Below are 12,802 nucleotides of genomic sequence, written 5' to 3'. Positions count from 1 at the left end.
ATTCAATCTTTTGTCTTGTCCGTTCACCTTCTGAATGGCACCGATACGCCGAGGCTCAAGAATCCTTCTTTAATCTGAATCCTTCTCTTCATCTACACTTGATTGAAGTGGATTTAACAAGTGACATCAATAAGGGATCATATCTTTCACCTGGATTCACCTGGTCAGTCTATGTCATGGAAAGAGCAGCTGTTCTTAATGTTTTGTACACTCAGTCACAATGTTTTCCAAGTGAGAGCGAGCAAGTTTGATAACCAGACCCTTGTCCTCTCCCAGCAGGCCCTGCTGCAGCAGTCTAGAGGAGCATCTACCGAGCATGATGAGACATGAGAGGGAGAGAGACCCTATCCTACTGAAACAATACCGATTGGACCTTGACTGAACCAACGCCCTCTTTTCCTTGCTTGTTGCATATCCCCCACCTTGGTTAAAACGTATTCCCCATCCCCATCTGAAACGTATTCCCCGTCCCCATCTGAAACGTATTCCCCGTCCCCATCTGAAACGTATTCCCCGTCTGAAACGTATTCCCCATCTGAAACGTATTCCCCATCCCCATCTGAAACGTATTCCCCATCTGAAACGTGTTCCCCGTCCCCATCTGAACCGTATTCCCCGTCTGAAACGTGTTCCCCATCTGAAACGTATTCCCCCCGTCCCCATCTGAAACGTATTCCCCATCTGAAACGTATTCCCCATCCCCATCTGAAACGTATTCCCCATCTGAAACGTGTTCCCGTCTGAAACGTGTTCCCGTCTGAAACGTATTCCCCCATCTGAAACGTATTCCCCCATCTGAAACGTGTTCCCCCATTCCCCCATCTGAAACGTATTCCCCATCTGAAACGTATTCCCCGTCTGAAACGTATTCCCCGTCTGAAACGTATTCCCGTCTGAAACGTATTCCCGTCTGAAACGTATTCCCGTCTGAAACGTATTCCCCGTCTGAAACGTATTCCCCGTCTGAAACGTATTCCCCGTCTGAAACGTATTCCCCGTCTGAAACGTATTCCCCGTCTGAAACGTATTCCCCGTCTGAAACGTATTCCCCGTCTGAAACGTATTCCCCGTCTGAAACGTATTCTCCATCCCCATCTGAAACGTATTCCCCATCTGAAACGTATTCCCCGTCTGAAACGTATCCCCGTCTGAAACGTGTTCTCCATCCCCATCTGAAACGTGTTCCCCATCTGAAACGTATTCCCATCTGAAACGTGTTCCCCATCCCCATCTGAAACGTGTTCCCCATCTGAAACGTATTCCCCATCTGAAACGTATTCCCCATCTGAAACGTATTCCCCATCTGAAACGTGTTCCCCATCTGAAACGTATTCCCCATCTGAAACGTATTCCCCATCCCCATCTGAAACGTGTTCCCCCCCATCTGAAACGTATTCCCCATCTGAAACGTATTCCCCATCCCCATCTGAAACGTGTTCCCCATCCCCATCTGAAACGTGTTCCCCATCCCCATCTGAAACGTGTTCCCCATCTGAAACGTGTTCCCCATCCCCATCTGAAACGTGTTCCCCATCTGAAACGTGTTCCCCATCTGAAACGTGTTCCCCATCTGAAACGTGTTCCCCATCTGAAACGTGTTCCCCATCTGAAACGTGTTCCCCATCTGAAACGTATTCCCCATCTGAAACGTATTCCCCGTCTGAAACGTATTCCCCATCTGAAACGTATTCCCCATCTGAAACGTATTCCCCATCTGAAACGTATTCCCCATCTGAAACGTATTCCCCATCTGAAACGTATTCCCCGTCCCCATCTGAAACGTATTCCCCATCTGAAACGTATTCCCCGTCCCCATCCCCATCTGAAACGTATTCCCCGTCTGAAACGTATTCCCCGTCTGAAACGTATTCCCCGTCTGAAACGTATTCCCCATCTGAAACGTATTCCCCATCTGAAACGTATTCCCCATCTGAAACGTATTCCCCATCTGAAACGTATTCCCCATCTGAAACGTATTCCCCATCTGAAACGTATTCCCCGTCTGAAACGTATTCCCATCTGAAACGTATTCCCCGTCTGAAACGTATTCCCCATCTGAAACGTATTCCCATCTGAAACGTATTCCTATCTGAAACGTATTCCCCATCTGAAACGTATTCCCCATCTGAAACGTATTCCCCATCTGAAACGTATTCCCCATCTGAAACGTATTCCCCATCTGAAACGTATTCCCCATCTGAAACGTATTCCCCATCTGAAACGTATTCCCCATCTGAAACGTATTCCCCATCCCCGTCTGAAACGTATTCCCCATCTGAAACGTATTCCCCATCTGAAACGTATTCCCCATCTGAAACGTATTCCCCATCTGAAACGTATTCCCCATCTGAAACGTATTCCCCATCTGAAACGTATTCCCCATCCCCATCTGAAACGTATTCCCCATCTGAAACGTATTCCCCATCTGAAACGTATTCCCCGTCTGAAACGTATTCCCCATCTGAAACGTATTCCCCATCTGAAACGTATTCCCCATCTGAAACGTATTCCCCGTCTGAAATGCATTCCCCGTCTGAAACGTATTCCCCATCTGAAACGTGTTCCCCGTCCCCATCTGAAACGTATTCCCCATCTGAAACGTATTCCCCGTCCCCATCTGAAACGTATTCCCCGTCCCCATCTGAAACGTATTCCCCGTCTGAAACGTATTCCCCATCCCCATCTGAAACGTGTTCCCCATCCCCATCTGAAACGTGTTCCCCATCCCCATCTGAAACGTATTCCCCGTCCCCGTCTGAAACGTATTCCCCGTCCCCGTCCGAAACGTATTCCCCGTCCCCATCTGAAACGTATTCCCCGTCTGAAACGTATTCCCCATCTGAAACGTATTCCCCGTCCCCATCTGAAACGTATTCCCCATCTGAAATGTATTCCCCATCTGAAACTTATTCCCGTCCCCATCTGAAACGTATTCCCGTCCCCATCTGAAACGTATTCCCCATCTGAAACGTATTCCCCATCTGAAACGTATTCCCCATCCCCATCTGAAACGTATTCCCCGTCTGAAACGTATTCCCCATCTGAAACGTATTCCCCGTCTGAAACGTATTCCCCATCTGAAACGTATTCCCCATCTGAAACGTATTCCCCATCTGAAACGTATTCCCCATCTGAAACGTATTCCCCATCTGAAACGTGTTCCCCATCCCCATCTGAAACGTATTCCCCATCTGAAACGTATTCCCCATCTGAAACGTATTCCCCATCTGAAACGTATTCCCCATCCCCATCTGAAACGTATTCCCCATCCCCATCTGAAACGTATTCCCCATCTGAAACGTATTCCCCATCTGAAACGTATTCCCCATCTGAAACGTATTCCCCATCTGAAACGTATTCCCCATCTGAAACGTATTCCCCGTCTGAAACGTATTCCCCGTCTGAAACGTATTCCCCATCCCCATCTGAAACGTATTCCCCATCTGAAACGTATTCCCCATCTGAAACGTATTCCCCATCTGAAACGTGTTCCCCATCTGAAACGTGTTCCCCATCTGAAACGTATTCCCCATCTGAAACGTGTTCCCCATCTGAAACGTGTTCCCCATCTGAAACGTGTTCCCCATCTGAAACGTGTTCCCCATCTGAAACGTATTCCCCATCTGAAACGTATTCCCCATCTGAAACGTATTCCCCATCTGAAACGTATTCCCCATCCCCATCTGAAACGTATTCCCCATCTGAAACGTGTTCCCCATCTGAAACGTATTCCCCATCTGAAACGTATTCCCCATCTGAAACGTATTCCCCATCGTATTCCCCATCTGAAACGTATTCCCCATCTGAAACGTATTCCCCATCTGAAACGTGTTCCCCATCTGAAACGTGTTCCCCATCTGAAACGTATTCCCCATCTGAAACGTATTCCCCATCTGAAACGTGTTCCCCATCTGAAACGTATTCCCCGTCTGAAACGTATTCCCCATCCCCATCTGAAACGTGTTCCCCATCTGAAAGCGTATTCCCGTCTGAAACGTGTTCCCGTCTGAAACGTGTTCCCGTCTGAAACGTGTTCCCCATCTGAAACGTATTCCCCATCTGAAACGTGTTCCCCATCTGAAACGTATTCCCCATCTGAAACGTGTTCCCCATCTGAAACGTATTCCCCATCTGAAACGTATTCCCATCTGAAACGTATTCCCCCCATCCCCGTCTGAAACGTATTCCCCGTCTGAAACGTATTCCCGTCTGAAACGTGTTCCCCATCCCCATCTGAAACGTGTTCCCCCCGTGTTCCCCATCTGAAACGTGTTCCCCATCCCCATCTGAAACGTGTTCCCCATCCCCATCTGAAACGTGTTCCCCGTCTGAAACGTGTTCCCCATCCCCATCTGAAACGTGTTCCCCATCTGAAACGTGTTCCCCATCTGAAACGTGTTCCCCATCCCCATCTGAAACGTGTTCCCCATCCCCATCTGAAACGTGTTCCCCATCCCCATCTGAAACGTGTTCCCCGTCTGAAACGTGTTCCCCGTCCCAGTGAAACGTGTTCCCCATCCCCATCTGAAACGTGTTCCCCATCTGAAACGTGTTCCCCATTTTGTTCCCCATCTGTCCGTTTCCCCATCGACAACACAGTGTTCCCCATCTGAACTGTTCCCCATCTGAAACGTGTTGTAGTCAGTGTTGGGGACTAGCTGAAACGTATTCCCCATCCCAGTGTGAAACGTATTCCTCATTCCTGTGTAGTTGGGTGCCCTAGTTGATAACCGTTCAGTTTTGTTCATGTCCATTTCTACATACGACAACACAGAGGTCCAGAACTGAACACACAAAAAGTAGTGTGTAGTCAGTGTTGGGGACTAGCTACTAGCCAGGTATCTGGGTCCCCTGGTGGTAGTGTAGTCAGTGTTGGGGACTAGCTACTAGCCAGGTATCTGGGGTCCCCTGGTGGTAGTGTTGGGGACTAGCTACTAGCCAGGTATCTGGGTCCCCTGGTGGTAGTGTAGTCAGTGTTGGGGACTAGCTACTAGCCAGGTATCTGGGTCCCCTGGTGGTAGTGTAGTCAGTGTTGGGGACTAGCTACTAGCCAGGTATCTGGGGTCCCCTGGTGGTAGTGTAGTCAGTGTTGGGGACTAGCTACTAGCCAGGTATCTGGGTCCCCTGGTGGTAGTGTAGTCAGTGTTGGGGACTAGCTACTAGCCAGGTATCTGGGTCCCCTGGTGGTAGTGTAGTCAGTGTTGGGGACTAGCTACTAGCCAGGTATCTGGGTCCCCTGGTGGTAGTGTAGTCAGTGTTGGGGACTAGCTACTAGCCAGGTATCTGGGGTCCCCTGGTGGTAGTGTAGTCAGTGTTGGGGACTAGCTACTAGCCAGGTATCTGGGTCCCCTGGTGGTAGTGTAGTCAGTGTTGGGGACTAGCTACTAGCCAGGTATCTGGGTCCCCTGGTGGTAGTGTAGTCAGTGTTGGGGACTAGCTACTAGCCAGGTATCTGGGTCCCCTGGTGGTAGTGTGTAGTCAGTGTTGGGGACTAGCTACTAGCCAGGTATCTGGGGTCCCCTGGTGGTAGTGTAGTCAGTGTTGGGGACTAGCTACTAGCCAGGTATCTGGGTCCACTGGTGGTAGTGTAGTCAGTGTTGGGGACTAGCCAGGTATCTGGGGTCCCCTGGTAGTAGTGTAGTCAGTGTTGGGATATTATTGGGATATTATTATATCCTGAAGTTCACACTGAACTTCAGGATATAATAATATCCCAACATGTAACTGTGGATGTCTGTCCCTCCTGACAGGCGTGTTCAGTGACATGATTATACCATTCAAGATAGAAATGTGTAGATGGTCTACTTGAACTACTACTACGAACAGCCGCTGTTCATGATTCAACTGGTTCAGAATCAGGAGAACAAAACGAATGATCTAATCCATTTCAGGAATACTGACTGTCCAAACTGCGAGTGGCAGTTTATTTATTTAACTAGGCAAGTCAGATCAGAACAAAATCTTAATTACAATGACGGCCAACGCCGGCCAACGCCGGGCAACGCTGGGTCAATGGTGCGCCGCACTATGGGACTCTTAATCACGGCCAGATGTGATACAGGCTGGATTCGAACCAGGGACTGTGGTGACGCGCCTGAGACCGATGCACCACTCGGGAGCCTAGTGACCAAATCGGGGGTGTGTGTGTGTGTGTGTGTGTGTGTGTGTGTCTGTTCAAACAGCAGTCATTTGCTGACATGGCTACGCTAGTTGGTGGTGGAGCTCGTGCTTCTTCTCACTCAGAAGGTGACATCAGCAGTGTTATTGTAGGAACGTTCTCTGTATCCTCAGGGCCTGTAAGAATCTCAGAATGACTTGATGGAATTCGTACTGACTGGAGTTCCTGTCTCTTCCTCTCTTCCTGTCTCATATGTATATATAATTTTTTTTTTAAATACAGGCAGACCCTTTAAAAGCACAGCCCCATGCATGGAGGCACTATACATCATTAACACGTTGGACCTGCCAGTAAAATACCCTGCTTCAGCCAATAGAGGGGCAGGTTGGCTGTAATACCCTGCTTCAGCCAATAGAGGGGCAGGTTGGCTGTAATACCCTGCTTCAGCCAATAGAGGGGCAGGTTGGCTGTAATACCCTGCTTCAGCCAATAGAGGGGCAGGTTGGCTGTAATACCCTGCTTCAGCCAATAGAGGGGCAGGTTGGCTGTAATACCCTGCTTCAGCCAATAGAGGGGCAGGTTGGCTGTAATACCCTGCTTCAGCCAATAGAGGGGCAGGTTGGGTGTAATACCCTGCTTCAGCCAATTACCATCAGAAGAGCTGCTCGACTCTACTGCTCACTAGACCAGTTCCCGTCTAGAACCCCCAGTCACTAGACCAGTCCCCGGTCTAGAACCCCCAGTCACTAGACCAGTCCCCGGTCTAGAACCCCCAGTCACTAGACCAGTCCCCGGTCTAGAACCCCCAGTCACTAGACCAGTTCCCGGTCTAGAACCCCCAGTCACTAGACCAGTTCCCGTTTAAAACCCCAGTCACTAGACCAGTTCCCGTCTAGAACCCCCAGTCACTAGACCAGTTCCCGGTCTAGAACCCCCAGTCACTAGACCAGTCCCTGTCTAGAACCCCCAGTCACTAGACCAGTCCCTGTCTAGAACCCCCAGTCACTAGACCAGTCCCCGGTCTAGAACCCCCAGTCACTAGACCAGTCCCCGTCTAGAACCCCCAGTCACTAGACCAGTCCCCGGTCTAGAACCCCCAGTCACTAGACCAGTCCCCGGTCTAGAACCCCCAGTCACTAGACCAGGTCTAGAACCCCCAGTCACTAGACCAGTTCCCGTCTAGAACCCCCAGTCACTAGACCAGTTCCCGTCTAGAACCCCAGTCACTAGACCAGTTCCCGTCTAGAACCCCCAGTCACTAGACCAGTTCCTGTTTAGAACCCCCAGTCACGGACCAGTTCCTGTCTAGAACCCCCAGTCACTAGACCAGTTCCCGTCTAGAACCCCCAGTCACGGACCAGTTCCCGTCTAGAACCCCCAGTCACGGACCAGTTCCCGTCTAGAACCCCCAGTCACGGACCAGTTCCCAGTCTAGAACCCCCAGTCACTAGACCAGTTCCCGTCTAGAACCACCAGTTCCTGTTGCGTGTCACATCATCGACTGAGCCGTCGCCCATCAGATGGTAATACATTATTCTAATGTGGTGGCATGGTGTGTTTAAACAGCTCTCTGAGCTTTGTGAGATCTGCCGTGTCGTCCGGCTGGAAACGGGACCCGTGTGACGTGCTCATCGGAATCTTAAAAACATGTTCCGGAAGGCACAGCGGTGTTCTAGAATACTGGACCGTTGGATTTCATTCTGTTCTCATTCTCAGAGGAGCTCAAGTTTTGTATCCAACTGGCAACACGCAACACAAACAACTACGAATAAAGGACGCCCCAGATGAGCGTTGGTCGGTCATCTCTCGTGAACTGCGGTCTCAGAGCCGTGAAGCTACGTCACAACGGTACGCCAGGTTATCACTCTCCAGGACTCCGAATTAGAGGGGTGGTGGGGTGGTGCATTTTCTTACCTTGATGTTGAGGAGTGTTGGTTTTCCAGGGGTCAGACTGTCCGACAACCCCAAGTTGTGATCCGAGACAAACACCTGGTTCCTTCCCTCATCCTCCTCCTCCTCCTCCAACAGGGCAGAATGGTCACTCTCATCTTCAGCCATCTCTTCTTCCTCCTCCTCCTCTTTCTCTTTTACACCCTCCTCTCCTCCTTCCCCCTCCTCATGCTTCTCCTCTTCTTCAGTTTGGGTACTTTGGTTAGTTTTTGATTGGCAGTCTCCATCCCTCACCCCACTCTCATTGGCTGCTACCTCCCCGTGGGCAACAGTTCCAAACGGTTCGGAAGGGCAGGACTCCTCCGCTATGGTCACTATAGCAACGCTGACCACGTCCCCTTCTTCCTCCTCTCGACAAATAAACTCCTCATCTCCCTTTCTCTTTTCTCCCTGCAAGGAGGATGAAGAAGAGATGGAGGATATTGAGGAAGAGAGGGAGGAAGTGGAGGAGGGGGTGCTGGCTAGCATCATTACCCCAATAGAGTCCATCCTTCCTGGACAGGATGTGGCGGTGTTACCACCCTTGGTCAATGGATCCTGCTTCATCTCCAGACTACGGTCCTACCGTCGTCAGATGGAAGAAGAGGGCATCCTGGTCGATAAAACTGGGACAAGAGAGAGAGGGAGGGAGGGTTATAGATTTTAAAAGTACTCCTTAAACTCAACGGAGGATTACTTCATTCAGGAGGCAGAAAGTTGCTTCCCTGACCACGAGATATTGGGGCAATGCACCTGCGCACGCGTGTTGGGGGGGGGGTGCATGTTGCTTCCCTGACCACGAGATATTGGGGCAATGCACCTGCGCACGTGTGTTGGGGGGGGTGCATGTTGTTTCCCATGCGTTGAGAACAAAACAAACAAATAACGTGCGTTAGATTGTGTGAGGTTCAGCGTGCGATGTGTTGTATAAAATGCATAAAACAGTCAAACATCTAGTTGAAGTCTAAGCTTAGAAGTTGAGGCTAACCTGGGCATGCACACGGTTGACGGTCATCGCTAAGTTACCGCTTATCTTTAACACAGCTTGCTACTTAGCTCGACAAGCAATTCGTGGACACTTCGCTTACTCGTTGCTCTCCATCTAAACACACAAGTAAACTCACCTTCACCGAAAACAGATGGCCGTTGTTGCAAGTACAGTGGCGTTTTATCCAGTCTTTGCACTCGAAATAAATCTAATTTTGGCCCCTTTTCCCCCCCGTAAAATACGCTAAAATCCGTTCATCAGACGGCGAAGGGCATGGAGTCCACAGAGAAACATAAAAACGCTCGTATAGGTCGGAGAAAGAGGCACTTTTCAGTCTCTTTTATCTTCTGCAAGAGAAACCCAAACGGGTTGGCGTGCTGTGATGACGTCACGTCGGGGTCACCCTCTCTGGCGCCTTGTTATGACACAAGGTGGAAGATTTTCTTTGAAGTTTGGGCAAATGATTAGAATTCAATCAAATATATTAAACCTATCCGGTAGGATCTGATATGACCGACGTCATGGTTATCTGACAAAATAAACTTACAAGCTTGACAAGCTTATATTGACATTAAAAAACTTTATTTGGAAGAATATTGAATTATCAAACTCTCAAGACTCAATCCATTATGACCTAGTATATCTATCATGTTCAAAACTATTCATGCGTTTTTTATAAGTCGGAGACGGAGAGCAGCATTGGAGAGAGGAATGAGCTGTTTTAAAAAATATATATATTATTTACAAAATGTAACAAACAACTATGGACAAACTATAATACAAAGGCTCCTTTAAGAATTATTTTAACAATATAATGTTTCTGTTGAAAACCAGATTCTTAGAAAAACACAGTCTGAAATGACACAGCAGGTAGCCTAGTGGTTAGAGCCTAGTGGTTAGAGCAGGTAGCCTAGTGGTTAGAGCCTAGTGGTTAGAGCCTAGTGGTTAGAGCAGGTAGCCTAGTGGTTAGAGCAGCTAGCCTAGTGGTTAGAGAGCAGGTAGCCTAGTGGTTAGAGCCTAGTGGACAGGTAGCCTAGTGGTTAGAGCCAGTGGTTAGAGCAGGTAGCCTAGTGGTTAGAGCAGCTAGCCTAGTGGTTAGAGCAGGTAGCCAGTGGTAGCCTAGTGGTTAGAGCAGCCTAGTGGTTAAGCCCAGTGGTTAGAGCAGGTAGCCTAGTGGTTAGAGTAGCCTAGTGGTTAGAGCCAGTGGTAGCAGGTAGCCTAGTGGTTAGAGCAGCTAGCCTAGTGGTTAGAGACAGTGGTTAGCAGCTAGCCTAGTGGTTAGAGCCTAGTGGTTAGAGCAGGTAGCCTAGTGGTTAGAGTCAGTGGTTGAGCCTAGTGGTTAGAGCAGGTAGCCTAGTGGTTAGAGCCTAGTGGTTAGAGCAGGTAGCCTAGTGGTTAGAGCCTAGTGGTTAGAGGAGCCAGGTTAGCCTAGTGGTTGGTGGTTAGAGCAGGTAGCCTAGTGGTTAGAGCAGGTAGCCTAGTGGTTAGAGCAGCTAGCCTAGTGGTTAGAGCAGCTAGCCTAGTGGTTAGAGCAGGTAGCCTAGTGGTTAGAGCCAGGTGGCCTAGTGGTTAGAGCAGCTAGCCTAGTGGTTAGAGCAGGTAGCCTAGTGGTTAGAGCCTAGTGGTTAGAGCAGCTAGCCTAGTGGTTAGAGCCTAGTGGTTAGAGCAGGTAGTCTAGTGGTTAGAGCCTAGTGGTTAGAGCCTAGTGGTTAGAGCAGGTAGCCTAGTGGTTAGAGCCTAGTGGTTAGAGCAGGTAGCCTAGTGGTTAGAGCAGGTAGCCTAGTGGTTAGAGCCTAGTGGTTAGAGCAGGTAGCCTAGTGGTTAGAGCCTAGTGGTTAGAGCCTAGTGGTTAGAGCAGGTAGCCTAGTGGTTAGAGCAGGTAGCCTAGTGGTTAGAGCCTAGTGGTTAGAGCAGGTAGCCTAGTGGTTAGAGCCTAGTGGTTAGAGCAGGTAGCCTAGTGGTTAGAGCCTAGTGGTTAGAGCAGGAAGCCTAGTGGTTAGAGCAGGTAGCCTAGTGGTTAGAGCCTAGTGGTTAGAGCAGGTAGCCTAGTGGTTAGAGCCTAGTGGTTAGAGGCAGGTTGCCTAGTGGTTAGAGACAGGTTGCCTAGTGGTTAGAGCCTAGTGGTTAGAGCCTAGTGGTTAGAGGCAGGTTGCCTAGTGGTTAGAGCCTAGTGGTTAGAGCCTAGTGGTTAGAGGCAGGTTGCCTAGTGGTTAGAGCAGCCTAGTGGTAGCCTAGTGGTTAGAGCCTAGTGGTTAGAGGCAGGTTGCCTAGTGGTTAGAGGCAGGTTGCCTAGTGGTTAGAGCCTAGTGGTTAGAGGCAGGTTGCCTAGTGGTTAGAGGCAGGTTGCCTAGTGGTTAGAGCCTAGTGGTTAGAGGCAGGTTGCCTAGTGGTTAGAGGCAGGTAGCCTAGTGGTTAGAGCCTAGTGGTTAGAGCCTCGTGGTTAGAGCAGGTAGCCTAGTGGTTAGAGCAGGTAGCCTAGTGGTTAGAGCCTAGTGGTTAGAGCAGGTAGCCTAGTGGTTAGAGCCTAGTGGTTAGAGCAGGTAGCCTAGTGGTTAGAGCCTAGTGGTTTTGGCAGGAAGCCTAGTGGTTAGAGCAGGTAGCCTAGTGGTTAGAGCCTAGTGGTTAGAGCAGGTAGCCTAGTGGTTAGAGCCTAGTGGTTAGAGGCAGGTTGCCTAGTGGTTAGAGACAGGTTGCCTAGTGGTTAGAGCCTAGTGGTTAGAGGCAGGTTGCCTAGTGGTTAGAGCCTAGTGGTTAGAGCCTAGTGGTTAGAGGCAGGTTGCCTAGTGGTTAGAGCAGGTAGCCTAGTGGTTAGAGCAGGTAGCCTAGTGGTTAGAGCCTAGTGGTTAGAGCCTAGTGGTTAGAGGCAGGTTGCCTAGTGGTTAGAGCCTAGTGGTTAGAGGCAGGTTGCCTAGTGGTTAGAGGCAGGTTGCCTAGTGGTTAGAGCCTAGTGGTTAGAGGCAGGTTGCCTAGTGGTTAGAGGCAGGTTGCCTAGTGGTTAGAGCCTAGTGGTTAGAGGCAGGTTGCCTAGTGGTTAGAGCCTAGTGGTTAGAGGCAGGTTGCCTAGTGGTTAGAGCCTAGTGGTTAGAGGCAGGTTGCCTAGTGGTTAGAGCCTAGTGGTTAGAGGCAGGTAGCCTAGTGGTTAGAGCAGGTAGCCTAGTGGTTAGAGCAGGTAGCCTAGTGGTTAGAGGCAGGTAGCCTAGTGGTTAGAGGCAGGTAGCCTAGTGGTTAGAGCAGGTAGCCTAGTGGTTAGAGGCAGGTAGCCTAGTGGTTAGAGGCAGGTAGCCTAGTGGTTAGAGCAGGTAGCCTAGTGGTTAGAGGCAGGTAGCCTAGTGGTTAGAGCAGGTAGCCTAGTGGTTAGAGGCAGGTAGCCTAGTGATTAGAGGCAGGTAGCCTAGTGGTTAGAGCAGGTAGCCTAGTGGTTAGAGCAGGTAACCCAGTGGTTAGAGGCAGCTAGCCTAGTGGTTAGAGCCTAGTGGTTAGAGCAGGTAGCCTAGTGGTTAGAGGCAGCTAGCCTAGTGGTTAGAGGCAGGTAGCCTAGTGGTTAGAGCAGGTAGCCTAGTGGTTAGAGCAGGTAGCCTAGTGGTTAGAGGCAGGTAGCCTAGTGGTTGGAGCCTAGTGGTTAGAGCAGGTAGCCTAGTGGTTAGAGCAGGTAGCCTAGTGGTTAGAGCAGGTAGACTGGTGGTTTGAGCAGGTAGCCTAGTGGTTAGAGCAGGTAGCCTAGTGGTTAGAGCAGGTAGCCTAGTGGTTGGAGCAGGTAGCCTAGTGGT

The 12,802-nt window shown here is 49.9% G+C and overlaps 1 long non-coding RNA gene and 1 pseudogene across 39 annotated transcripts; one reads left to right on the top strand and one right to left on the bottom strand.

The window, feature by feature from the left end:
* Nucleotides 1–9,444, bottom strand: part of LOC118380605 (F-box/WD repeat-containing protein 7-like) — a 52,568-nt pseudogene extending 43,124 nt beyond the window's left edge.
* A 66-nt stretch (nt 9,445–9,510) lies between these two features.
* Nucleotides 9,511–12,802, top strand: LOC127916371 (uncharacterized). Of its 39 annotated transcripts, none has more exons than XR_008094745.1 (6): nt 9,511–9,989; nt 10,789–10,844; nt 10,915–10,984; nt 11,041–11,075; nt 11,506–11,575; nt 11,632–12,802. It is a non-coding gene; the product is annotated as an uncharacterized LOC127916371 (long non-coding RNA). The 39 variants fall into 39 exon arrangements; XR_008094755.1 differs by lacking the exon at nt 11,506–11,575 and adding an exon at nt 11,320–11,413 and having other exon boundaries at nt 11,041–11,133; nt 11,725–12,802; XR_008094749.1 differs by lacking the exon at nt 11,506–11,575 and adding an exon at nt 11,320–11,413 and having other exon boundaries at nt 10,894–10,984; nt 11,041–11,133; nt 11,725–12,802.

The sequence above is a fragment of the Oncorhynchus keta genome, chromosome 35 (genome assembly GCF_023373465.1).
Source record: "Oncorhynchus keta strain PuntledgeMale-10-30-2019 chromosome 35, Oket_V2, whole genome shotgun sequence".
Taxonomy (NCBI): Eukaryota; Metazoa; Chordata; class Actinopteri; order Salmoniformes; family Salmonidae; genus Oncorhynchus; species Oncorhynchus keta.
This window is presented reverse-complemented; position numbering and strand designations above follow the sequence as displayed.